The sequence below is a fragment of the Balaenoptera borealis genome (assembly GCF_965194805.1).
Source record: "Balaenoptera borealis genome assembly, chromosome: 10".
NCBI lineage: Eukaryota > Metazoa > Chordata > Mammalia > Artiodactyla > Balaenopteridae > Balaenoptera > Balaenoptera borealis.
The window spans coordinates 90,786,443-90,812,357 of NC_138874.1; the positions used below are offsets into that span (position 1 = coordinate 90,786,443).

Sequence of the window (25,915 nt, forward strand, 5' to 3'; positions counted from 1 at the left end):
TTCAATCCCTGGTCAGGGAACTAGATCCCACATGCCACAACTAAGAGCCCGCATGCTGCAGCTAAGAGCCGCCATGCCGCAGCTAAGAGCCTGCATGCCGCAACTAAGACCCGGTGCAGCCAAATAAATAAATAAATAAATATTTAAGAAACTGAGGCTGAGTCAAAATTTTAAAAAAAGAAATAAATAAAGGAATGAGTGAGTGAAAACAGACAGTAAACATTATGTTCCCTCCTCATCCTGTGCAACATCCATCTCAATCCCTTCACAAGGTTGAAAAGGTTCCCACAGTTGATCAAGGAGGAGAGAGAGGCAGTGGGCACAAAGTAAGCCAAAAGACCTCCTCTGTCTGGAGAGGACAGACTGAGGGAGAATAATTACACTTGGCCCAGCCTGCCTTGTAACAATGAAAACAACACCAACTAATATTTACTAAGTACTTGCTATGTGCTGACACCATGCAAAGTGATTTACATGCACTATTTCATTTACTTTAAGCCACCAACAGCCTATGAGATTGGTCCTAATCTATCCCATATTTTACAAGTGAGGAGACTGAGGTTCAGAGAGGTTAACTCACCTATCCAGGGTCATAGAACTTGCAAGTGGCAGAGCTGGAATTGAGACCCAGTCCTATCTGAGTCCAAACCATGCTCCTAACTATGTGCCAAACTAAACAAGACATGGCTGTCTATTCCACTAAGTGGTGAAGTCCTGGTATATAGGAGCCATAATTTATATATCTTTACCACACTGCAGTGACTACACAGTGCCTGATATGTCAGAAGGCTCAGCCAACTGATGGGTATCAAAATGATCAAAAAGAGATTCCTATCCTAGAAAGGTAGAGTAGACATACTTTTCCCAATTTCTTCCATTAATTACAACTAAAACTCCTGGACATAATACATAAAGCAAACATCAGAAAACTCTGAAAAGTGGAGAGAAGAAGGCAGCTAGGGAACTTGAAACCCAAGGAACAACATAGTGGTGAGTTGCCTAAGTTTTCTTTTTGTCTCACCTCATGTATCTCAGACCTAGAGCTAAAGAGGCTAGCAACCCAGAAACACCAATAAGTACAGATCAAAAAAAAGTTCCAGTGAAAGCCTGCTCTCTAGTCAAAGAACTGGGAAAGGGGCAGCCTAGCAAGACAGCTTTTAGACAACTGCTCAACTCCAGCCAAATGCCACAGAAAAACCTGTGACCCCACTCCCACCCATGCCAGCAAGGGCAAGTGCTAAGCCTAGACTTCTACCCTCACCAGTCCATAAGGAGGCATCCCAGCCCTCTGTAGGATGGTGTCAGAGAAGACTAAGAAGGGAGCCTGGATGTTCATACCTGCCCGTGGTAACACACCCCCATTGCACAGTGTCAGTGGAGACCACATGAGGAGCCTGGACTTTTATCCACACCCAGCAGCAATGAAGCAACCCTTCCCCTCCACATTGGGGTGGTATCAGAGGAGGCTTAGTAGAGAGTTAGGACTTTCATGCCTCCATGGTGTCAATGAAAGCCATGTGGGTAACAGTAACAAAGTACTCCTACCCCCTTGCAGCCAGGAAGGTATCAGAGGAGGCCTAGTGGAGAGCTGGAACTTTCACCTCCATCCAGTAGTAACAAGAAGAGAAGCCAAGTGGGGAACCTGAACTTCTATTCCACCTTGCAGTTACAAAGCAGTGCTCTCCCCCTTCTTCAGCCAGAGGACCATCAGAGGAAGCCAGCAAAAACAGAAGATTTAAATAAAATCAAGTCTTATAATACCCAAAATGTTCAAGTTTCAATTTAAAAAAATCACTCATAATACCAAGAACAAGGAAGATCCCAAACTGAATTAAAAAAAGACGTTAGATGCCAACACTGAGATGACAAAAATGTCTGAATTATTTGACAAAAATTTTAAAGCAACCATCACAAAAATGCCTCAATGGACAATTATGAACACACTTGAAACAAATGAAAAAATAGAAAATTCTGGCAAAAGTATAGAAAGTCTTAGCAAAGAAATAGAAAATATTAAGAACTAAATGGAAATTTTAGAATTCAAAAATATAGTAACAGAACCAAAGACCTCAGTGGATGGGCTCAAAAGCAGAATGGAGAGAACAGAGGAAAGAATCAGTGAACTGAAAGATAGAACAGTAGAAATTACCCAATCTGAACAACAAAGAGAAAAAACACTGAAAACAGACTACAGGACTATAACAAAAGGTCTAACATATTTGTCATTGGAGTCTCGGAGAAAAGGAAGAGAGCAGGGCTGGAAAAGTACTCAAAAATGGTAGAAACTCCCTGAAATTTGGCAAAAGAAATAAACCCACAGATTCAAGAAGCTGAGTGAATTCCGAACAGGATAAACCTAAAGAAACCCACACCAAGACACATCATAGTCAAACTTTTAAACACTGAAGACAAAACTCTTGAAAGGAGAGAGAAATGACACTTTACCTATAGAGGAAAACCAATTCAAATGCAGTGGATTTCTCATCAGAAACCATACAGGTGAGAAAGCAGTGGCACATTTTTTTCAAGTGCTGAAAGAAAAGAACTGTCAACCTAGAATATCCAGTGAAAATATCCTTTAGAAATGAAGGGGAAATCAAGATATTCTCAGATGAAGGAAAATGAAGAGAATGTGTCACTAGCAGACTTATCCTAAAAGAATGGCTAAAGAAAATTCTCAAAATAGAAAGGAATTGATAAAAGAAGGAACTTTGGAACATCAGGAAGGAAGAAAGAACATACTAAGCAAAAATATGGGTAAATATAGTAGACTTTCCTTCTCCACTTGGGTTGTCTAAACTTTGTTTGTTGAAGCAAAAATTACAACACTGTTTGATGTATGTAAAGGAAATATTTAAGCCAATGACATTATAAATGAGAGGATAAATGGATGTAAAATGATATAAGGTTTCTACAGTTCATTTGAACTGGTAAAATGATGACACCAGTAGACTGTGATAAGTTATGCATTTATAACATAATACCTAAAGAAACAACTTTTTTTTAAAAAAGCTATAGAAAGAGATACCCTCAAAAACATCATGGAAAAATAAAAGCAGAATTCTAAAAAATGTTCAAGTGAACCACAGAAAGACAGGGAAATGAAAACAAAGAAGAAAAACAAAGAGAACGAACAAAAAAAAAACAGAAAATAAAAAGGCAGACTTGGGCTCTACTATATCAATAATTGCATTAGATGTAAATGGTATAATACACAAATTAAAAGGCAGATTGGCAGAATGGTTAAAAATATGACCTAATTATATGCTGTCTACAAGGACCACTCTTCAAATGTATCTCCTACATATAGAGGCAGATTGAAAGCAGAAGGATGGAAAAGATATATCATAAAAACATTAATCAAGGGGCTTCCCTGGTGGCGCAGTGGTTGAGAGTCTGCCTGCCAATGCAGGGGACGCGGGTTCGAGCCCTGGTCTGGGAAGATCCCACATGCCACGGAGCAAATGGGCCCGTGAGCCACATTTGCTGAGCCTGCGCGTCTGGAGCCTGTGCTCCGCAACGGGAGAGGCCGCGATGGTGAGAGGCCCGTGCATCATGATGAAGAGTGGCCCCCGCTTGCCGCAACTAGAGAAGGCCCTCGCACAGAAACGAAGATCCAACACAGCCATAAATAAATAAATAAAGCACACCTAGTATAGTGTAATTTAAAAAAAAAAAAACATTAATCAAAAAAAGCATGAGTTCATATGTATATCAGTCCATATGCCATATTAATATCAGATAAAGTAGACTACAGAGCAAATAAAATTACCAGAGACAGGAATGTAATATAGTGATAAAAGGGTCAATCCATCAAGAAGATGTACAATCCTAAGTGTGTATGCACCAAGCAACAGAGCTGCAAGATGTGTTAAGGCAAAAACTGATAGAACTGAAAGGAGAAACAGACAAATACAAAATTATAGTTGAAAACATAAACATCCCCTCTCAATAACTGATAGAACAACTAGGAAGAAAATCAGAACTCAACACCAGCATCAACCAACAGAATCTGATTGACACTTATAGAACGCTCTATCCAACAACAGCAGAATACACATTATTTTCAAGTGTATGTGGGACTTACACGAAGATAAACCATATCCTGGGCCATAAAACAAACCTCAACAGACTTAGAAGAATTGAAATCATTTATGATGTGTTCACTGACCACAAGTGAAATTTTTAAACAATGGAATGATAACATAAAGATAACAAGAAGCTCTTCAAACACTTAGAAACAAAGCAACACACTTGTGTATAATCCATTGGTCAAAGAGGAAGTCTCAAAGGAAACTTTAAAAATATATTGAACTGAGTGAACATGAAAATACAATATAAAAAAATTTATGGGCCACAGCTAAAGCAGTGCTGACAGGAAAATTTATACACTAAAGTCATGCATTAGAAAAGAGTAAAAGTCTCAAATCAATATTACAAGCTCCCACTTCAAGAATCTAGAGAAAGAAAAGCAAAATAAACATAAGACAAGCAGGAGAAGGAAATAATAAAGACAAGAGCAGAAATCAATGAAATTGAAAACAGTAAAACTGAGGAAATCAGTGAAACAAAGATCTGGTTCTTGGAAAAGATCAATAAAATTGACAAGCCTTTAGCAAGACCAACAAAGAAAACAAGAGAAGACACAAATTACCAGTATCAGGAATGAACAGGAGATATCAGTATAGACCCTGCAGACATCAAATGGATAAGGGAATAGTATGAACAATTCTACACACATTGAAAACCACAAACTACCACAACTCATCCAATATGAAATAGATCATTTTAATAGCATTCTAACTGTTAAGGAAATTGAATTAATAATTTTAAAACTTCTATAAAGGAAATCTCCAGGCCCAGACAGTCTTACTGTAGAATTCTACCAAATGTTTAAAGAAGAAGGGTAGTGCCACACAATCTCTTCTAGAAAATAGAAGAGGAAGGAAGACTTCCCAATTAATTTTATGAAGCTAATATTACCTGGATATCACTAGACAAAGATAGTATCCAAAAAAGAGAAAACTACAAACCAATATCCCTCATGAATATATGCAAAAATCCTCAACAAAATACTAGCAAAGCAAATCCAGCAATATATCAAAAGAATTATATGCCATAACCAATTGGAGTTTATTCCGGGCATGAAAGGCTGGTTCAGTATTTAAAAATCAGTCAATGTATTCTACCCTATTTACAGGCTAAACAAGAACAATCACACGGACATATTAGTTGATGCAGAAAAATCATTTGACAAAATTCAATACCTGTTTATGATAAAAACTCTCTGAAAAATAGGAATAGAGGGGAACTTCCTCAATTTGATAAAGAGCATCCATAGAAGTCCTAGAGCTAACATTATACTTAATGGTGAAAGACTGAATGTTTTCCCCCTAAGACCAGGAACAAAGCAAGGATGTCCACTCTCCCCACTCCAATTCAACATAGTGCTTAAAGTTCTAGCCAGGATGATAAGGCAAGAGAAGAAAAGAAAAGCTATATAGATGACAAAGGAAGACATTATGTCTACTTAGGAAATCCCTAAGTAGGAATATAAAAAATTTTTTTAATCTCCTAGAATTAATGAGTGAATTTAGCAAGGTTGCAGGATACAAGATAAATATACAAAACTCAATTGTATTTTTATATACTAGCAATGAACATATGGACACAAATTTAAAATATCATTCATAGTTGCTCAGAAATAAAGTGAAATACTCAAGTGTAAATCTAACAAAACATGGGCAGAACTTGTATCCTGAAAACTACAAAATGCTAATGAAAGAAATCAAAGAAGATCTTTTTGAAAAATGGAGAGGCATGGCATATTCACAAGTTGGAAGACTAAGACTTAATATACTAAAGGTGTCAATTCTCCTCAAATTGATATAAAGTTTAACACAATTATTATGAAAATCCCAGGACTTCCCTGGTGGTGCAGTGGTTAAGAATCCTCCTGTCAGGGGCTTCCCTGGTGGCAAGAATCCGCCTGCCAATGTAGGGGACATGGGTTCGAGCCCTGGTCCAGGAAGATCCCACATGCCGCAGAGCAACTAAGCCCATGCGCCACAACTACTGAGCCTGCGCTCTAGAGCCTGCGAGCCACAACTACTGAGCCCATGTGCCACAACTACTGAAGCCTGCATGCCTAGAGTCCGTGTTCCACAACAAGAGAAGCCAGGAATCCGCCTGCCAATGCAGGGGACATGGGTTCGAGCCCTGGTCCAGGAAGATCCCACATACCGCAGAGCAACTAAGCCTGTGCGCCACAACTACTGAGCCTGTGCTCTAGAGCCCACAAGCCACAACTACTGAGCCCATGCACTGCAACTACCGAAACCCATGTGCTCTAGGGCCCGCATGCTGCAACTACGGAGCCCACATGCTGCAACTACTGAAGCCCACGCGCCTAGAGCCCATGCTCTGTAACAAGAGAAGCCACCTCAATGAGAAGCCCGTGCACTGCAACAAAGAGTAGCCCCCACTCACCACAACTAGAGAAAGCCTGCCCGTGGCAACAAAGACCCAATGCAGCCAATAAATAAATAAATGGAAATCCCAGCAAGATTTTTTTGGTAAATATAAACAAAATTATTCTAAAATTTGTATGTAAAGGCAGAGGAGCTAGAATAGTTAAAACATTTTGAAAAAGAAGAATAAAGTGGGAGGAATCTGTCTAAACAATTTCAAGTCCTATTATATAGCTATAGTAACAAAGATTATGAGGTATTTTAGAGGTATAGACACAGATCAATGAAACTGAGTAAAGAATCCAGAAATAAAGCACACAAATATGTCCAACTGATTTTTGACAAAGGTGCAAAAGCAATCCAATGGAGGAAAGATAGTCTTTTTAACAAGTGGTGCTAGAGCAAGTGGATATCCATAGGTTAAAAAAAGAAGAACCTTGACCTAAGTCTCACACCTTATACAAAGGTGAACTCAAAGTGAATCACATATTCAAATGTAAAATATAAAGCAATTATACTTCAATAAAGATGTTAAAAAATATTTAGAAAAAAACATAAGAGAAAACTGTCAGGATCTAGAACTAGGCAAAGAATTTTTAGACTGGACACCAAAAGTATGATCCATGTAAGGAAAAATTGATAAACTGGGCTTTATGAGAATTTAGAACTTTAGCTCAGTTAAGAGAATAAAAGGACAAACTACGGACAGGGATAAAATATTTGCAAATCATATATCCAACAAATGATTAGTATATAGACTATATAAGAAACTCTTAAAATCTCAACAGGAAAAAAAAAAAAAAAGTCAAGCAATCCAATAGAAATGGGTTTAAGACATGAAGAGAGACATTTCACCAAAGAGGATATATATGTGGCAAATAATTACGTGGAAAAATATTCAGGGTAATGCAAAAACAAAAGCAAAACAAAACCATGGTGAGAGATTATACACCTTTCAAAATGGCTTAAAAAAAACAAAAACAAAAGCATGACACTACCAAATGCTGGCAAGGATGCAGAGAAATGGTCACTCATACATTGCTGGTGAGAATGTATGGTATAGTCACTCTGGAAAATAGTTTGGCTGTTTCTTAAAATTATCCATCTATCTATCTATCTATCTATCTATCTATCTATCTATCTATCTATCATATGACCCAGCAGTTGTAATCCTAGGCATTTATCCTAGAGAAACGATAATTTATGTCTACATAAAACCTGTACACAATTGTCCATAGCAGCTTTATTCATAGTAATCAAAAACAACCCAAATGTCCTTCAATAGATGAATGTTCTTCTGTGGGGAAATAAATTGTGGTACAGTCACACTATAGAATACTACTCAGCAATATAAAAAGGAATGAACTATTGATACATAACACAATCTGGATGACTCTCCAGAGAATTTTGCTGAGTTAAAAAAATAAAAGCCAATCTCCAAAGGTTATATACTGTGTGATTTCATTTATATAATATTCTTTTTTATATAAATTTATTTATTTTATTTATTTATTTTTGGCGGTGTTGGGTCTTCGTTGCTGTGCGCAGGCTTTCTCTAGTTGCGGCGAGCGGGGGCTACTCTTCGTTGCGGTGCGCGAGCTTCTCATTGCGGTGGCTTCTCTTGCTGCGGAGCACGGGCTCTAGGCGTGCGGGCTTCAGTAGTTGCAGTACGCGGGCTCAGTAGCTGTGGCGCACGGGCTTAGTTGCTTCGCGGCATGTGGGATCTTCCCGGACCAGGGGAACCCTTGTCCCCTGCATTGGCAGGCGGATTCTCAGCCACTGCGCCACCAGGGTAGCCCTATATAATATTTTTGAAATAACAAAATTACAAAATAGGAGAACAGAGTAGTGGTTGCAAGGGGTTAAGAAGGGAATGAGGGCTGGAGGAAAGTGGGTGTGGCTAAACAGAGCAACATGAGAGATCTTTGCGGTTATGAAAGTGTTCTGTACCTTGCCTTTATCAATGTCAATATCCTGATTGTGGTATATTGTGCTATAGTTTTGTAAGATATTACCTTTGGGTGAAACTGGGTAAAGAGTATTGTATTGTTTCTTACAACTGCATGTGAATTATCTCAAAATAAAAAGTTTAATTTTAAAAAATCATCAAAGAAAATCAGCAACTGCTTTACACAAGCCCTAAATAAACCTAACCCTGGGATATGGGACACAGCTGAAAACATATACAGAATCAAAGAAAGTCTAAATAAATGCATGTATAATAGGTCCCTGAGGCATTCTACGATCCTTGGGGCTCTTCCTTAATACCAGGGAGGGCAGCCATGTCCCCTGTAACACTCTGTGAGATTTTGTCAATAGTGAGACCTGAAATTAAAGGAACCATAGGGCAAAGCTGGAGGGCAAGTCTCTGCTTTTTATGTTGGAGGAAGATATGAAAGGAGTTGAGGGACAGATGTGAAGGAGGACAGAGCCAGCTCAGGAGCCACCCCCTCCAGGAATCCTCTGCACAGTTGCCCAAGTTAGGTATCCCCTTCCATCTGCTCCATTAACCTGCATCACAATCTACTATGATTAATAACTTTCTTTTCTGTCTCCCACTCTAGACTGTACATTTCTTAAAGACCGAGATCATTTCTTACTTTGCCTCTACATACCTTAAATGTTTTATTTTTAGGTTAAAACAAAAGACTATTTACTCTCTAGTTTTTAGATATATGGCCAAGACTTCTTTGCGTATGGGTGTGCCAGCTGGCATTCCACCGTCATCTTTCTTGCATGAGCTACACCCAGAATGCATTGACTGCCATTTTCAGTTTTGATTTCTTTAACATGGATTGGAAACTTTAAAAGAATTTGAGAAATAATCTGAATTCAACGCCTTAGATTTTAAATGATTTTTCCTCTCTTTTTCAGTTGTGTCACCAATACAAAATTTGATAACAAAATTTTTTAGCAACTTGCTGTTATGGAATCTTTCCAAACAGCAACATTAGTTTTGCACTCATATTTTATTGGTTTATGTAATATCTAGTTAAATTATATAATAAGAATAATATGCACAGCTGGCATAAACAGGCTGAGTTAAAAACAAATGACTCTTGGTAAGTATGCAATTCAACCAAATGGGGGAGCACAAGTGTACAGCATCCTAGCCATGAAGGTTTGATGAGCCATGAGTGTAAGTCAGTATGTTTTACAAAAAGAATTGATGGTGTCACTTAAGCCAGTGAGCCAGGTAAGTGCAGGTTGTTTAAAGCTCCATTTTAATAATATCAGTAATAGTAACTAACACTTATCAAGTGCTTACTTTGTGCCAGGTATCATGCTAAATGCTTCTATACATATCTCAATTAATCACTACCTGAAGAAAGTATTATCCGCATTTTATAGATAAGGAAACTGAAGCTCAGAGAAGTCCAGTAACTCTCACAAGTTGTCATAGCTATTAGATGGTAGAGCTGAGTTTCTGTCCAATTCCAAAATCTGTGCTTTTATGCACTACATGCACTACACTTATACTATTCCAGTATTTGTCTTATGGATGAATGAATGAATGCAGGCAAGTATACAGAGGACAGGGAAAGGCTGGAAGTTGGGAGATATTTTCCTACAGTCAGGAAAGTGTCCCTGAAAGACCAACTGGCTCATTCTTGGCAGTTTCTTGAGGTGAGAGGGGTTCCCAAGGAGAGGGTTGGCTGTTCCTAGAGGAGTTGGGAGTTGGGGGAGGCCCACTGAGAGTGCTGGAGGAAGCCTACACCTGGTGCTGGGACATGTGGGGCCCCTCTCTTTTATCTAGTCTAGACTTCTGACCATCATCACCATTGGCCTCCCTTTAGTTCAATTCTGCCTTCTTTTATTTCAATTGAATCTGGCTAGAATTTTTAAATTTTAATTACAAAACAAAGGGTAAACAGCAAAGCTACACTCTCAGTGCCTGGACTCATGATCCCAACATACTAGAAGCTGAACTTGGCTTATGGGCTAAACACCTTCTTTTTTTTTTTTTTTAATATTTATTTATTTATTTATTTATTTATTTGGTTGCACCAGGTCTTAGTTGCAGTAGGCCGGCTGCTTAGTTGCAGCTCCAGGGCTCCTTAGTTGTGGCTCCAGGACTCCTTAGTTGTGGCATGTGGGCTCCTTAGTTGCAGTAGGCGAGCCCCTCAGTTGCAGCAGGGGGGTCCTTAGTTGCGGCTCGTGGGCTCCTTAGTTGTGGCATGCGAACTCTTAGTTGTAGCATGCACATGGGATCTAGTTCCCTGACCAGGGATCGAACCTGGGACTCCTGCATTGGGAGCACAGGGTCTTAGCCACTGCGCCACCAGGGAAGCCCCCCAAACACCTTCTCATTTCATTTTCTCACCTCAGTCCTGGGTGGATCAAGCATGATGGATTCAGGCTGGCACCATGATCTGACCTGGGCTGTAGGGAGGGGGTGCTCAGTTCTTCCCCAGGCCTCCTTCTTAGCTGCTCTCTCTGAGCATCTGCCCCCTGGCCAGCTGCATACCTCTGCACCTCAAAGCCACTGGGCCCACAGGGTCCTAGTCTCCTAGTGAGGAAGAACAGTCAAGGTTTGGCTCATCTTTAAATTTCAGTCCCTTCTGCCTTTCTCCTCCCCAACCATTCTCATTTCTTCTGCTTCTTGGGTGACTTTTCCTTAGAAGAGTCCCTGCTCTCACCCTCAGGCCCATTTCTCCCTGCCTTCTTAAATCCCGTTACCTAAAGCACACCTACTGGCTGAGGTTTAAGCTAGTTTTCTTCCTCGCTCAGGTTCCTGGCTGATATTTGGGTCTGGTGTCTTCAACTGCCTTGAAGGTAGTGTGCTCCCTGGTGGCTCACTGTCTCCTGCTGGAACCTCCCGTGGTCTGGAGCAGATTATTCACCTCCTGAAAGTTGTTCTTTCTGCCTGGAATGCCCTTCCCTCCTTTCTTACCTAGATACCTTTTAATTATCCTATGTATCACAGCTCATATGTCACCTCTTCCAAGAAACTTCTCCAATCCCACACCTGTGTTGGGTGCCTTTACTCTCTGTTGGGTGCCTTTTTAGCTCTTAACACACCATACTGAAATTGACTTGTTATTTATATGTCTCTTGCTCTAGGCTCTGAGCCCTGAGAACCTATATCTTGTTCACTGGTGTGGTACCAGCACCTAATAGTGTTTGTCATGTAGTAGGTGCTCAATGAATATTGTTTATTTAACGCATACTTTGAAAGTCTAACCTACTACACGTCAACTTTCATCTGCTGTATAAGGATGTTTCTGTCACCCTGATCATTTGTGGGGCAGAATGACTCTCACGTCCTGACCCTAGTGAATGAGCAAGTGCAGGTCACCTAGCCACTCACCTCCTCAGTGGACTTATCTTCCTAGGTTCTCAGAAACCTTCTGGTTTCTATTTCTGAGGATTTTCCAATATAAAAAATACTGTATATGGAAGATGTATTAGTCAGTATAGACTGGGGTGTGTGGCTATAACAACCCCCAGTCTCAGTGGTGTAAGGCAAGGAAAGTTTATTTCTCACTCACACCATGTGTGCATCTTGGTTGGGCTGGGGCTCTGCTTTGCACTGTTGCCTCTGAGGAACCCAAGCATATCTCTAAGAAGTCTTGTGGTTAAAAAAAAAACAGTTAAAATCCTGTTTATATTTGTTTAACCTTCTATTTCCCAAATTATTTGATCACAGACCCCTTTTTCTTACGCAACAACTATTTATACCCTATGGGCCTCATGCTCAGAAATGCCAGTCTAAAGGGGTTGGAGAATAACAAACCTTTGTGGCATGTCTAATATGTGATAAAATATGAGTAAAGCAGTCTCTGCTCACATTTGTTGATTTTTCAAATGTGTTCAACAAATGTCTGTGAAGCCCTTACTTTGTGCCAAGTGCTCTGCCAGATGCTGAGGATACAGGACTTGCTGAAATATATATGACCCTTGCTCTCATCAAGCATCCCTTCCAATGGAGAAGACACATATTAAAACACAACAGCCATCCTCACTATGCATACAAAGTAAATATATTCCAGAGTGACCTTACCTAGTCATGTTAAGACTGTTGCAAGGAAATTAATCTGATATTTACAAGGTGAGCAGTTAGTCAGGCAAAGTGGGAGTAGAGAGTAGAGGTTACAGCTAGAGGTGAGAAATATACTAGACAGAGAATACAGCATGTGCAAAGGCCCTGAGGTGGGAACAGAGGGGCTAGTAAAGTTGGAACACATTGAGAAAGGAGCAGTGAACAAAGGGCCATATCATGCAGGCCTCACACGTCAAGTTGGCATTTTGAATTTTATTTGAAGTGCAGTTGGAGCCAATGAAGGGGCTCCCACTCCAACAGGAGAAATGCAGCTAATTAATTATATGGCTTTTTATAATAAGATATTTCACTGGCATAGCACTTTATGCTTTACAAAATACTTTCATGTCATTATCTTATGTCTTCCTTGCAGCAGCCCTCTGAAGGAGATAGTCCAACTACTAGTATAGATGGGGAATCTGAGGCTCAGAGAGGTAAGTAGCTTACCTAAGGACACACAGTGACTTAGCCAAGGAGCAGGCATCCACATTCTGATCATTTCACTTCTTAGGCCAGTCATGCAGAGAAAGCACTGACTCTGCATGAGTCAGTCCTGGAGTCTATGTCTTTACTGGCAGGGAGGCCCCTTTATTTGAGGACTGTATTGAGTAGTGGTTAAGTGCTCAGGCCAACAGCCTGCCAAACTGAAGTTCAAATCCCAGCTCACCAACCACTTACTAGCTAGGTGACCTCTAGCAAGTTACTTAACCTCTCTAACTCTTACACTCATTTATAAAATGAGGATAATCACACTAACCTCATAGGGATGATGTAAAGATTAAATGAGATAATAAAAGTGTCTGACACATAGTAGGAGCTCAACAAATACCAGTCTGATTTTTAGAGCAATAACTGGCTCTTTTATTTTGGAACCTTGGGATATGCTGAATGTGGAAGTTAAATGAGGCTCAAATCCCTTCATGCCAGGGATCATTGTATATGAAATGGGTTGAATCCTTCTGTGATTTGCAGATGTTCAAGATGGTACAGAGGAGGAACAAGTGCTGAGGCCTCTCTCAATAATGCTGATGCTCAAAACAAAGTCTTTACAGCTGACACTTCTACCTTCTAGACTGTGTAGGGGAGTTCTGCAATTGATAATTTCCCTGGGAGCTGAGTGCAGGGGAGTAACTGCCCACTTGTCCTCCCAGGTGGATATTATATGGTGGCCTTGAGAGCTACGTTCAAGGAGCTGTCTAGGGTCAAGACCCTAGTGAAGCTGCATTTAAGGGTCTCAAAGCCTTGCTAAACATCAGCTGAAAGGCCTGTCCAGACTTTTGATAGGGGTATTAGGGTGAAGTACGGGGGCCTGGAGCACAGAGAATATCTGTGATTCATAGGACACACTGGGTATTCTTGACCACTTGTGGGCCTTCCAATTCAGAGCAGTGTGGACCTTTGTGGGACCTGCTCTCCTCCCTGGGGCATAAGAACTTCATATGGAAAAGATAGGTCTTGAGTTTCCTGGCTTTGCAGTTAACCTTTTCTCTTGAAGATGGGCCTGCTAGAAATGGGTAGTAGGTTGAGTGGAGGCTCAGAAGAAAGTCTAATCAGTGACTCAAACATTTTTACCCTGACTTACAGCCTGAAATACACTTTGCATGGTTACCCACGCAAAATACCCATTTTTCATGGTGTGTGTGTGTGTGTGAACACACACACACACACACACACACCCCTGAAATAAAGTTTCAGTAAGCAGTTCCTACACTTACATATGTGATGCACCTTGGGTTTTTTTTCTATTTTATTCTATTTCATTAAATTGATTTCATGACCTACTAATGGATCACAGCCTGCACTTTGAGAAACATTGGTCTAATAGATGATGAATTGTCCTTGAAGGTGATTGAGAAAGATGTTGTTCATGAATAATGAAATTCAGATGAGCAATGCCAAAGGCTGAACAGACTGGCTATATACTTTAAATGCTCATAACATATGCAGAACCTGGTTTTCTGTCACTCCTGAACAGTGAGGCTGGAGATAGTAAAAATAATAACAATAGGAAAAATAACAACATTTGCTGAGGACCTACTCAGTGAAGAGAATTGGGCTACTTACTTGAATAGTATAAAAATATAAATAGTAAATACTATTATATTATATACTATTATAACCTAGTGGAAGAGATGGACTGGATCATAAACACAAGAATGTAAGTGGATTTCAGGTCAATGTGGCAGACTGAACTGATATAGGAAAATGTCCCCCACTAGAAATAGAAACTTTATAATTATATATATGATAAACTTTAAAAATATAAAATAAAACAATTGAAAAGTATATAACCACATTGTAAAGCAATAAATGGAAGAGCCTAAATGGAAAGAAAACTCAGAGCCAAAGTGGCCAGGGGGATTTCAGAGTCCTTAGAGCCAGTAATATGTCATAAGAGCTAGAGTTTAACAGTGATGAGGATAGAAGAGCAAGCCCAAAGCCTCTGCATTTGGGGAGCTGAAACTGAGCTCCCTTCATAAAGTTAGGAGCCATGAAAAGTTACTTATCTATGCAACAGGAACCAGAAAACTCCACTTACTGATAAGGATTCAGTAGAGAAGCTTGTCATCTTTCTGGGGCTGAGGGTAGAATAAGAGTCATCTGTGAGATATTATAATTCCAAGCCTGTGCCAAACATGGATCTGCAGTGCAAATTTTGTACTACTCACAAGATGTGGGAAACTCAGTTCAAGAAAATAGCAAACTGGTCCATAAATGGTGAAACCCATAGAATCTCAGTAGAGACAAAACTTTGACATGACATGATTCCTCCTCCATGGCCAAGGGCAGGTAAGCCTCCTACAGAACCCAAGTTTTGCTGGAGATGAGATCACAGTCAAAAACTACAAACCACTGGGCTTCCCTGGTGGCGCAGTGGTTGAGAATCTGCCTGCCAATGCAGGGGACACGGGTTCGAGCCCTGGTCTGGGAAGATCCCACGTGCCGCGGAGCGACTGGGCCCGTGAGCCACAACTACTGAGCCTGCGCGTCTGGAGCCTGTGCTCTGCAACAGGAGAGGCCGCGATAGTGAGAGGCCCGCGCACCGCGATGAGGAGTGGCCCCCACTCGCCACAACTAGAGAAAGCCCTCGCACAGAAACGAAGACCCAACACAGCCATAAATAAATAAATAAATTTATAAAAAAAAAAAACAAACTACAAACCACAAGAAGAAATAAACCACTGCAAGAAAGAGAATCAACAAACACAATACATTGAAGAATTTAAATAACTGTATAGGTAACAAAACAATATGAAAAATACTTTAAAATGTTCCCTCAAAAAAGGTAAGAGCAAAATCCAAAAAGCAACAATGAGACATAATGAAAAAGAAAAGTAGAGTTGGAAAAGAACCAAACAGAGCTTCTAGAAATAAAATAACATTTACATAAAATCAATTCAGTGGAGGGTTTAAACAGTTGATAACACTGCTCAAGAGAGAGTTAGTGAATTGGAAGACAAATTCAAAAGTACCCAAAATGCAGCTCACAGAGCTGCATTTAAAGTCATGGAAAATATGAAGGAGTTGAGATGTGAGGAATAAAATGAGAAGGTCTAATAGAGATATTAGAAATTTCAAAAGAAGAGAAAAGAGAGAGAAGCAATATATGAAGATACAATGGTGGAGAATTGACCAGTATTTAATGCAAAAATTCCTAGTGAGTAGGAACACAACTGAGTTTCTGAGAAGAATAAATAAAAACTACACCAAAACACATTGTTGTGATACTGCAGAATATCAAAGACAAAAGTCTTAAAAGCTAACAGAATAATGACAATTAGACAGGCTTCAGGCTTCTCATTAGGAGCAACAGAAATCAGAAGATAAATAATTACAGTTGAAGGAAAATAACTGTCAACTTAGAATACTATAACCCAGATAATTATCATTCAATACAGAAAGGGTGAAATAAAGACAATTTCAGATACAAATGAAAGAGAGTTTACTATTTACAGACCTTACTGAAGAAATTTTTAAAAGACTTCATTGAGAAGGAAATTGAACCCAAAAGGAAGAATTGGGCTAATAGAAGCAGTAGTGAGCAAAGAAATTGGTAAATATGTAGGTAAATCTAAATAATAACTATTTTGAAGTATATTTTTAAAATATGATGGAACTAAAATACTAATCAGTATATAACATGAAAAAATGGAAGAGGTTGGTTTGCATTCTAAGATCCTTCTATTGTTTAAAAGAACAGAAAAATAGATTAGCTTTTGTTAAGTAAAAAATGTTAAAATATAAAAATGTTTAAAAATTAAGAGTAATTGTATTTCCTTTCCATTAACTTCCAAACCAGTAGAAAAGAAAATTAAAAACAGAATGAAGAAAACTTTATCACGCTATAGGAGGCATGAAAGAGGGAAAAGCAAAGAGGCAAAAGAGGAAAAGCAAAGAAAAAGCAGAGAGAATAGAAAACACAAAGTAAGATGATAGAAGTAAGTCCAAATGCATTAATCACAATAAAGGTAGACATATCAAATTTGCCCATTAAAAAAGACTTTCAATGTGGATTTTTTTTAAAAATTCAGGTATAGGGCTTTCACAAAAGACTTGCCTAAAACATAAAGTTACAGAAAGATTGAAAATGGAGATACAGAACAAGATATGCTAGGCAAATACTAACCCAAAGGAAGCTGGGCTAGCAATATTGATAACAGACAAAAAATTAAGAACAAAAGCATTAATGGGGATAAAATGGGACATTACTTACTGAGAGAAGGAACAATTCAACAAAGAGATTTACTTATCAGCAGGCTGGGCAGCTTGAGTCCAGCCTAGGCAGGCTTCTCTGTTGTCGGTGGGGAGCTTCCAGCTCTGACTGCATTTGCGTTGGCTTGCACCTGCCTGGGCTGGGGAAGGTACACCGTGACAGGGTACTGCAGGGAAAAAACATGCTATGTTTCCTGGGTACAGCTTATAATTGTTGCATGGTGTAGTTATATGTTTATTGTAAACTTTTAATATTTGGATTTTGCAAAGTCTAGGGGTGAGAGGAAAAAACACTAACCAAAATTCCCCAAGAGTGGGCAGGGGTGGGACTTCCCTGGTGGTCCAGTGGTAAAGAATCTGTCTTCCAACATATATACAATGGAATATTACTCAGCCATAAAAAGAAACGAAATTGAGTTATTTGTAGTGAGGCAGATGAACCTAGAGTCTGTCATACAGAGTGAAGTAAGTCAGAAAGAGAAAAACAAGTACCGTATGCTAACACATATATATGGAATCTTAAAGAAAAAATGGTTCTGATGAACCTAGGGGCAGGACAGGAATAAAGATGCAGACGTAGAGAATGGACTTGAGGAGATGGGTAAGGGGAAGTGTAAGCTGGGACAAAGTGAGAGAGTAGCACTGACATATACACTACCAAATGTAAAATAAATAGCTAGTGGGAAGCAGCTGCATAGCACAGGGAGATCAGCTCAGTGCTTTGTGACCACCTAGAGGGGTGAGATAGGGAGGGTCGGAGGGAGGCACAAGAGGGAGGGGATATGGGGATATATGTATACATATAGCTGATACACTTTGTTATAAAGCAGAAACTAACACACCATTGTAAAGCAATTATACTCTAATAAAGATGCTTAAAAAAGAAGTTCTAAGGATCAGAAAAAAAAAAAAAAAGGATCTGCCTTCCAATGCAGGGGACACGGGTTCTATCCCTGGTCAGGGAACTAAGATCCCACATGCCGCAGGGCAACTAAGTCTGCACACCGCAACTACTGGGCTCGCACACTGCAACTACTGGGCTCGCGCACCTCAATGAGAGAGCCCGCGTGCCACAAACCACAGAGCCCACGCGCCTGGGAGCCCACACGCCACCACTAGAAAGAGAAAACCTGCACGCCACAACTAGAGAAAACCCTGTGCACTGCAATGAAGAGACCGCACGCCGCAATGAAAGACCCTGCATGCCGCAACTAAGACCCAATGCAGCCAAATAAATAAAATATTTAAAAAAAATTTTTTTAAGTGGGCAAGGGTAACAACCCAGGCTGGGGAAGAACTGAATCTTTCATGGGGCTCAAAAATATCAAATACCACTGAAGTGCCCTTGATGTTTCTCTCAGACGCACTTCTGTGAGTGGAAAGGACCTAAGGGGCTCTAGGATTTGAGGCCAAAGTGGAGGGTTTGATATAGGTCCTTTTGTGGAGCTGGTAACAGGAAAGCAAGGAGTCAGGAAAGTGAGTGAGACTTACCATCTGGAAGACCTAGAATCCTGAAACTGGATCAGTATCTGATACTCCAACCTCATCCTGACCAGACATCTACAGACACACAGAACTGCACTTTCTGGACATACTTCCCCTTGGGTATCATGTCCCTCCAGACCTTTTACAGTATGATTGGTCCATGGGACTTGGCAATGTGGCCTTTTTGGTCCCATCTTTCAGCTCTAATCAGTACACCCTAGGGCAAAGGTCTTGACCTTTATGATGGAGTTGTTCTTCTGAAGAGTTTTTAATCTGCCCATCCTTTGGAGAGGTTTTGAGTTTGTTTCTGTGACATGTATCTCTTAGAGTGTCTGCTCAGCATCTTTGGGAACCACTTTTCCCACCCATGGGAGTGGATTTCCAGGAGCCACATTTGGCCACGGTTGATTGAGGCGAGGTCAGATACCTTATTCAAAGTGAGCCAATCAGATTTCTGTTCTTGGGAGTTGGGAATTTGAACCGATGGGGCCAGAGACTGGGATGCTTACAAACAAAGTCACATTGATGGCAGCGGGAAGCAGAAGGAAGATGGGCCTAAGAGCTCCAATATGGTGGCAGGTCAGCCCACTCCAGAACAAGTAATGAGTCTGCCTGTCATCCACTGAGTAGGACTGTCTTGTCTCATTCCAGGGGCGGTATCTGGAAGGTTCTGACCTGGGTTTTCCCTGCCCAGCAGGTAGCCTGGTCTTCCATTACACCAGAGGCAATAGGTACACCAAAGTGTATAACATTGGGCCAGGCAACTAAACTGCTCCAGGATTTAAACTGTGTTGAAAGACCTAGCAGGGAATTAGGGCAAGAAGCCATAATGAGTTATTGTGTGTTCTGGAGCTGCATCTAGAGGGTGGGGTTCTCTGAAGATACTGGCTATACTTGAGCCTGCGGAGTGATGTTACTTGTAGACTTTTGGTGTACATATCCTGCATTCTACCTGTATTCTCCATGTACTATGGGTTTACCTGTTTCTGAGGGTGATATTCTCAGAGATCATAGGTATATCTGATCTTGCAGGCAATTTTCCAGGAAACCTTGCTGTATCTAGTTGTATGGGGTGAGGTCCCTATAGACCATAGGGATACCTGGCCCTGTGGGAAGGTGTCCCTGGGGCCACAGGTATACTCAGGCTGCTTGGTTAGTGGCACTGCTTCTGTGGGTGTGGCATCTCCAGAGACTATACTCATGCCTGGTCCCGTCCAGCATAGCATTCCCATTCTTACCAAGACTTCCTATAGCCTCCCTCATTAAAAATAAATGCCACTACAGAAAGGTGCCAACAAATAAAGGTAGAAGGAATAATAGAATTACAAAATTCACCATTTTGTAACCACTGTAGTCATAACTGATTCAGGGAAGATCATCAATGTATGCTAAAGCCACTGGATAAAAGATGCTTAAAGAACAGGATATTCACACAATCTCAAATCCTGCTCCCCCATAATGTATTATTCATGAAGGGCAAAGGGTATGTTTAAAATGGAGAAATTTGGATAATGCAACCTTAAAAATGATCAAACTTATCATCACCAATAATGGGAGAAACTGATATTATGTGCCTCCTGATATGATGCACTGAGAAAGATACACCACCTGTGTGGTATTCCTGCCCCAAAATGTTTAGCCTGAATTTAATCATAAGGAAACAATCAGATCCAAATTGAGGTACATTCTGCTGCCCAGACTTTCCAAAACTACCAAATGCATGAAGGACAAAAAAAGTTGGAGAGGGCTTCCCTGGTGGCGCAGTGGTTGAGAATCTGCCTGCCAATGCAGGGGACACGGGTTCGAGCCCTGGTCTGGGAAGATCCCACATGCCGCGGAGCAACTAGGCCTGTGAGCCACAACTACTGAGCCTGCTCGACTGGAGCCTGTGCTCCGCAACAAGAGAGGCCACGATAGTGAGAGGCCCACGCACCGCGATGAAGAGTGGCCCCCGCTTGCCACAACTAGAGAAAGCCCTCGCACAGAAACGAAGACCCAACACAGCCAAAAAATAAATAAATAAATAAATAATGAAAGCTTTAAAAAAAAAAAAAGTTGGAGAATTATTCCAGTATAAAGGAGATTAAAAAGACAAAATAACTAAATGCAGTAGAAGATCTTGGATTGGGTTGGAGAGAAGGGCAGCTATGAGGGACATTATTGGGGCAATCAAGGAGTTTTGAATATGGACTCGTATTTTAAGCAAATATTCAATTTCCTGAAAGTGATCATTCCACTGTGCAGTACAGATGAATGTTCTTGTTCTTAAGAGATGAATGCTGAAGTATTTAGGGGTGAAGTGTCATTTATGTCAGCAAGGAACACACAAGTGTTTCAGAAAGAGAAAGGGGAGAGATAAACCAAATCTGGGAAATAGGTACAAATTGTTAATCTATGTCAGGGTATATGAGTGTTCATTGCAACAGTGAACTTCTCTGTAGGTTTAAAATTTTTCAAAATAAAAAGCTGAAGAAAAGAAACAATTTTAAAACAAATACAATTTCTAATGAAATAATGGATCTAGTCAATGATAGTAAATGGCTGTTAAAATCATTAAGTGAAAAACTGATAGAAGGGAAAAAGCTGAAGGGGAACTTTATAATGGATAGATGGCTGTTAAAACCATTAAGTGAAAAACTGATAGAAGGGAAAAAGCTGAAGGGGAACTTTATAATGGATAGATCTGGCTGACAGTTCCTGAACCCATTGATTAATTTTTTTTTTAAATTTATTTACTTATTTATTTATGGCTGTGTTGGGTCTTCGTTTCTGTGCGAGGGCTTTCTCTAGTTGCGGAGAGCGGGGGCCACTCTTAATCGCGGCGCGCAGGCCTCTCACTATCGTGGCCTCTCTTGTTGCGGAGCACAGGCTCCAGACGCACAGGCTCAGTAATTGTGGCTCACGGGCCCAGTCGCTCCGCGGCATGTGGGATCTTCCCAGCCAGGGCTCGAACCCGTGTCCCCTGAATTGGCAGGCAGACTCTCAACCACTGCGCCACCAGGGAAGCCCCCCGTTGATTAATCTTAATGTCATAAAAGGAAAAATGATGAGAAATTATGTGGTCCTGATGTGATGTGATAGGAAGTTCACACCACCTGTAAAATATTCTTGCCAAAAAATCAAACCTGGGGGCTTCCCTGGTGGCTCAGTGGTTGGGAATCTGCCTGCCAATGCAGGGGACACGGGTTCGAGCCCTGGTCTGGGAAGATCCCACATGCCGCGGAGCAACTAAGCCCGTGTGCCACAACTACTGAGCCTGCGCGTCTGGAGCCTGTGCTCCGCAACAAGAGAGGCCGCAGTAGTGAGAGGCCCGTCCATGCACCGCAATGAAGAGTGGCCCCCGCTTGCCACAACTAGAGAAAGCCCTTGCACAGAAACGAAGACCCAACACAGCCATAAATAAATAAATAAATAAATAAACAAAACAAAAAAAAAGGAAAGAAAGTGCAACTTATGGAATAAAAGAAACTTAAGACCCATATCAACCACACACAGTGCATGGACCTTGATTAAAACCCGATTCAGGTAAATTTGAACACTGAATGGATACTTGATGACACTAAGGGATTATAGTTAATTTTTATTTGGGTGAGATAATAGTATTGTGGTTATATTAAAAGAGTCCTTAACTTTTAGAAATGCATATTGAAATATTTATGGGTGAACTGATTTGATGTCTGTGATTTGTTTTCAAATAATCCTGGGGGAAGGGTAGTGGTTATAGAAGAAATAAGACCAGCTATGCACTGATAGTTGTTAGAACTATGTGATAGGTACATGGATTTTTTAAAAATATATTTGAAATATAGTTTTAAAGTTTTACCAAATAAGTAAACCCAAGCCACTTCAATATTTTCCTAATATATTCTCCCAAAGGAGGCTCTTCAATGTCAGAAAGAATGAATGTCCCCTCACAAGTAGGGCACAGATGAGGTCAGAGAAAGAACTCAGAGGGGAGGGTGAAACCCAGGGCCATCATGGGGACCCTAGTCCTCTTTCAAACGGATGCTGCTTACTGTGGGAGCCTCTGTCTTGTGTTTTTAAACCAGACTGTTCCCGGGACTTCCCTGGTGGCGCAGTGGTTAAGAATCCGCCTGCCAATGCAGGAGACACGGGTTCGAGCCCTGGTCCAGGAAGATCCCACATGCCACAGAGTAACTAAGCCCGTGCACCACAACTACTGAGCCTGCACTCTAGAGCCCGCAAGCCACAACTACTGAGCCTACGTGCCACAACTACTGAAGCCTGCATGCTCTAGGGTGCACGTGCCGCAACTACTGAGCCCACATGCTGCAATTACTGAAGCCTGGGCTCCTAGAGCCCGTGGTCTGCAACAAGAGAAACCACCACAATGAGAAGCCCGTGCGCAGCAACGAAGACCCAATGCAGCCTAAATAAATAAATAAACAAACAAACAAACCAGACTGTTCCCTGTTGGATGGGAGAAGAAAATAGTATATCTGGGCAGCTCCCCGATTCAACCCAGGTTAAGAAATAGGGTTTGAAAAGGCTAGTGGGTTGGACCCAGTGCAGAGGGAGGTGGTGGAATTAGATGTCTCTTTTTGTGAGGCTTTGTTGAGGTTCAGGTTCAAGATCAGAGATCAAGGATGGGGCTGGAGGGATGGGTGCTTCACTAAGGTGGGTGTGCTCCACTGAGACCTAACGGGCTTCAAGAACAGGCTCTCCTGGCCTTCATACCTTCATCCTCAGCTCTCCAGTTACCCTCTGGGATGGAGCCAGAGGTCCTGACCCATCTCTCCCCACTGTCACCCTCATGTAGCCCCATCCGGAAGCCCATCTCTTTCCCACCCCATTCTTCTTTCCTCCCCATCTAATTCTGTGGCCCATTTTCATCCCCTCCCTCCTTGAGCCCCCTCCTCATCTCCATTCTCTGTCCTCTGCCCTACCAGATACCCCAGTTCAGGGTCCAAGAGAAGGACAGCTTTTATGTGGCTTGTAAAATTCTATTATATCTGTATTCAAAACCTAGCAGCTGAGAAACACTGGTAATAAGCATGTTATTAAGCGTGTAAATACACTTCCACTCCAGGGCCTCCAAGGGGCGGGGGCCGGATCCTCAGCCCGGGTGTCTCCCCTGCATGTAAGTCCTTTCCCACCTGGCCTCCACCCCAGACTTGGACCTTGTGCCGAGGCTCAGGCCTCCTCCTGTCTCCAACCACCGTCATCCTGCAGATCTCAGACTCTTGGAGAAAGGGGGCGGGGGAGAGGGCCGAAGAAAAAAAACATTAGGAAAAAACTCCCACCCAGAGAGCATTCTTTCTGCAGCACTCAGGAAAAAGGATGTCTCACAGGGGACGGGAAGGCGAAATTTTTTCACATCCAAATGGATTGCAATTTCCTTCCATTTAGCACCTGAAGGTAATTAGCTCGAAGAGACTGCCGAGTGCGAAACACGTTCACGGAACATTAACTCTCACACATTCTCCAGTTGCAGGGAATTAATAGGAAAGATTAAAGTTTAAAGAGAGCAAAATGCCATTACCTCGCCAGCCACCTCTCTCTGAGGCAGTATCCAGCCCCCGAAAACCTTCGGCCAGTGCTGGGGCCGGGGCTCAGGCCTCTGCCGGCAGCCTGGCTGGCTAGGGCATCTGGGTGTGCCTCGTGAAGAGCGCTAGCATGTGCTGATGTGCACACGTGTGCAAAACAGGTCAGCTCTGACCCTTCCCAAGGCCAGCTCAGCGCCCCCTCCCGTCACCGTGAAGCTTGGGGTGGGCTGTGATCTCTTACCGGCTGACACCTGGCATTGGTGTGTGTCGAGGCCCTGAGTCGGGGTGGGGGTCCTAGGAAGGGTCATTGGCATGGGGTGCCCTGTGATTTTGGCATAAAGGGTGAGATCTGCCAGCTCGGTTGGCAGTAGAGAGACGGAGGGTGTCCCTCCTGCCTTGCGTGTGTCCAGAAGCACTTGGGTGAGGTGATGGAGGGAGTTGCCTCCATTCTTGTGAGGCAGCCAGGACCCACAGATATACGTGTGCACAAACACACAGGTCCCCACTGTCATACACAGATGGCCTTTGTCACTCTGCTTTTCTCAAAGTTTATGTAGGCTTCAAATTCTAAAGCTTTCTATGTTGCTTCAGTATTTTAGGAAAAGATGAGAGACAGAGAGAGGGAGAGAGAGAGTGAGGGAGAGAGAGAGAGTGAGGGAGAGAGAGAGGGGCAGAGGCAGGCAGGAGAGAGAGAGTGCGAGATGAAATTGAGACATGGAAGAATTTATTGCCCAGAAAATTCCATTCTGCTATCTGATTCAAAAAGTCCAGTCCCCCCAGCTTCGGAAAATCTATTTTCCACATTTTAATACCCTGCAGAACAGTCCTCATAACTCATCCGAGTGTGTTAAGCACAGTTTTATTAGATCTGAAACAAATTTTGGTGGGGAGATACTATAGGTCATTAACCATGGAGTAATTTTATCCTTGTTTCCCTAATGATGCCATAATGGCGAGCGAATTTCTTAACTAAAGACCAAAGAACATTTTGAAGGTCAGTTTCATCTGTGAGCTCCTTCAAGCGCTTCTCAGAGAAGATTGGAAAACTCGCCGATTTTTTGAAGAGTCATTAATAATGTGAAAGCTGAAAGCACCCTACATTTGCGTTCCTGCTTTTTACCTTTTAATTTTATATCGTCCCCGCTCAGAGCCCCGCTCCCACTCCTTCACCCTCCTCCGGACCTCCCGCCCGCCTACCCGCGCCGCACAGGGAGCAAGGCTGCCCGGTCCCGGCTAGCGGGCTGGCTGTGAGAGGCAGACGGGGGCGCAGCAGCTGGAGAGGCCTGAGACACCCCTCTGGCCAGGGCACCCCACTGAGACGGGTGGCCTTTGCTGTATTCCCAGGGTGCTGTGCACTGTGTGAGGCTATTATAGGCATGGGGCGTGTGCGCACGTGTGTGTGCATGTGTGCAAATGTGCGGCGTAGGGGACTAAGGTCCCCGGATTGCGTGCTGGCTGTGCACACGCATGCTGGGGACCACTGGGGCCTTAGTAGTCTCTGTAGGCGGGTGCCCCCTGTTGGAGGTAGGCTGGGAAAGGGGACTGAAAGCCAACACTGGGTTCAGTGGCGCCAGTGGTGGGTCAGCTGGGGGAGTTGTGGTCTGTTGATGGGTTGGCGGGGGCAGTTTCCCAACAGGGATGGACACACGAGGAGTGCCTGTGTTTGCACATGAGCCTGTAAGTCCTGAGGGTGGTGA

At 42.0% G+C, this 25,915-nt stretch overlaps 1 long non-coding RNA gene across 2 annotated transcripts in view; it reads right to left on the bottom strand.

Annotated features, from left to right (window-relative positions):
• Positions 1-25,915, bottom strand: part of LOC309636103 — a 164,843-nt gene that overhangs the window by 29,598 nt on the left and 109,330 nt on the right. The window contains exon 4 of one of the 2 annotated variants that reach the window (XR_014249232.1): positions 1-8,268. This exon is cut by the window's left edge and continues 21,353 nt beyond it. The exons of the other annotated variant lie outside the window; for it this stretch is intronic. This is a non-coding gene — a long non-coding RNA (uncharacterized lncRNA). The remainder of the gene's footprint in view (positions 8,269-25,915) is intronic. 2 annotated transcript variants of the gene reach the window in all.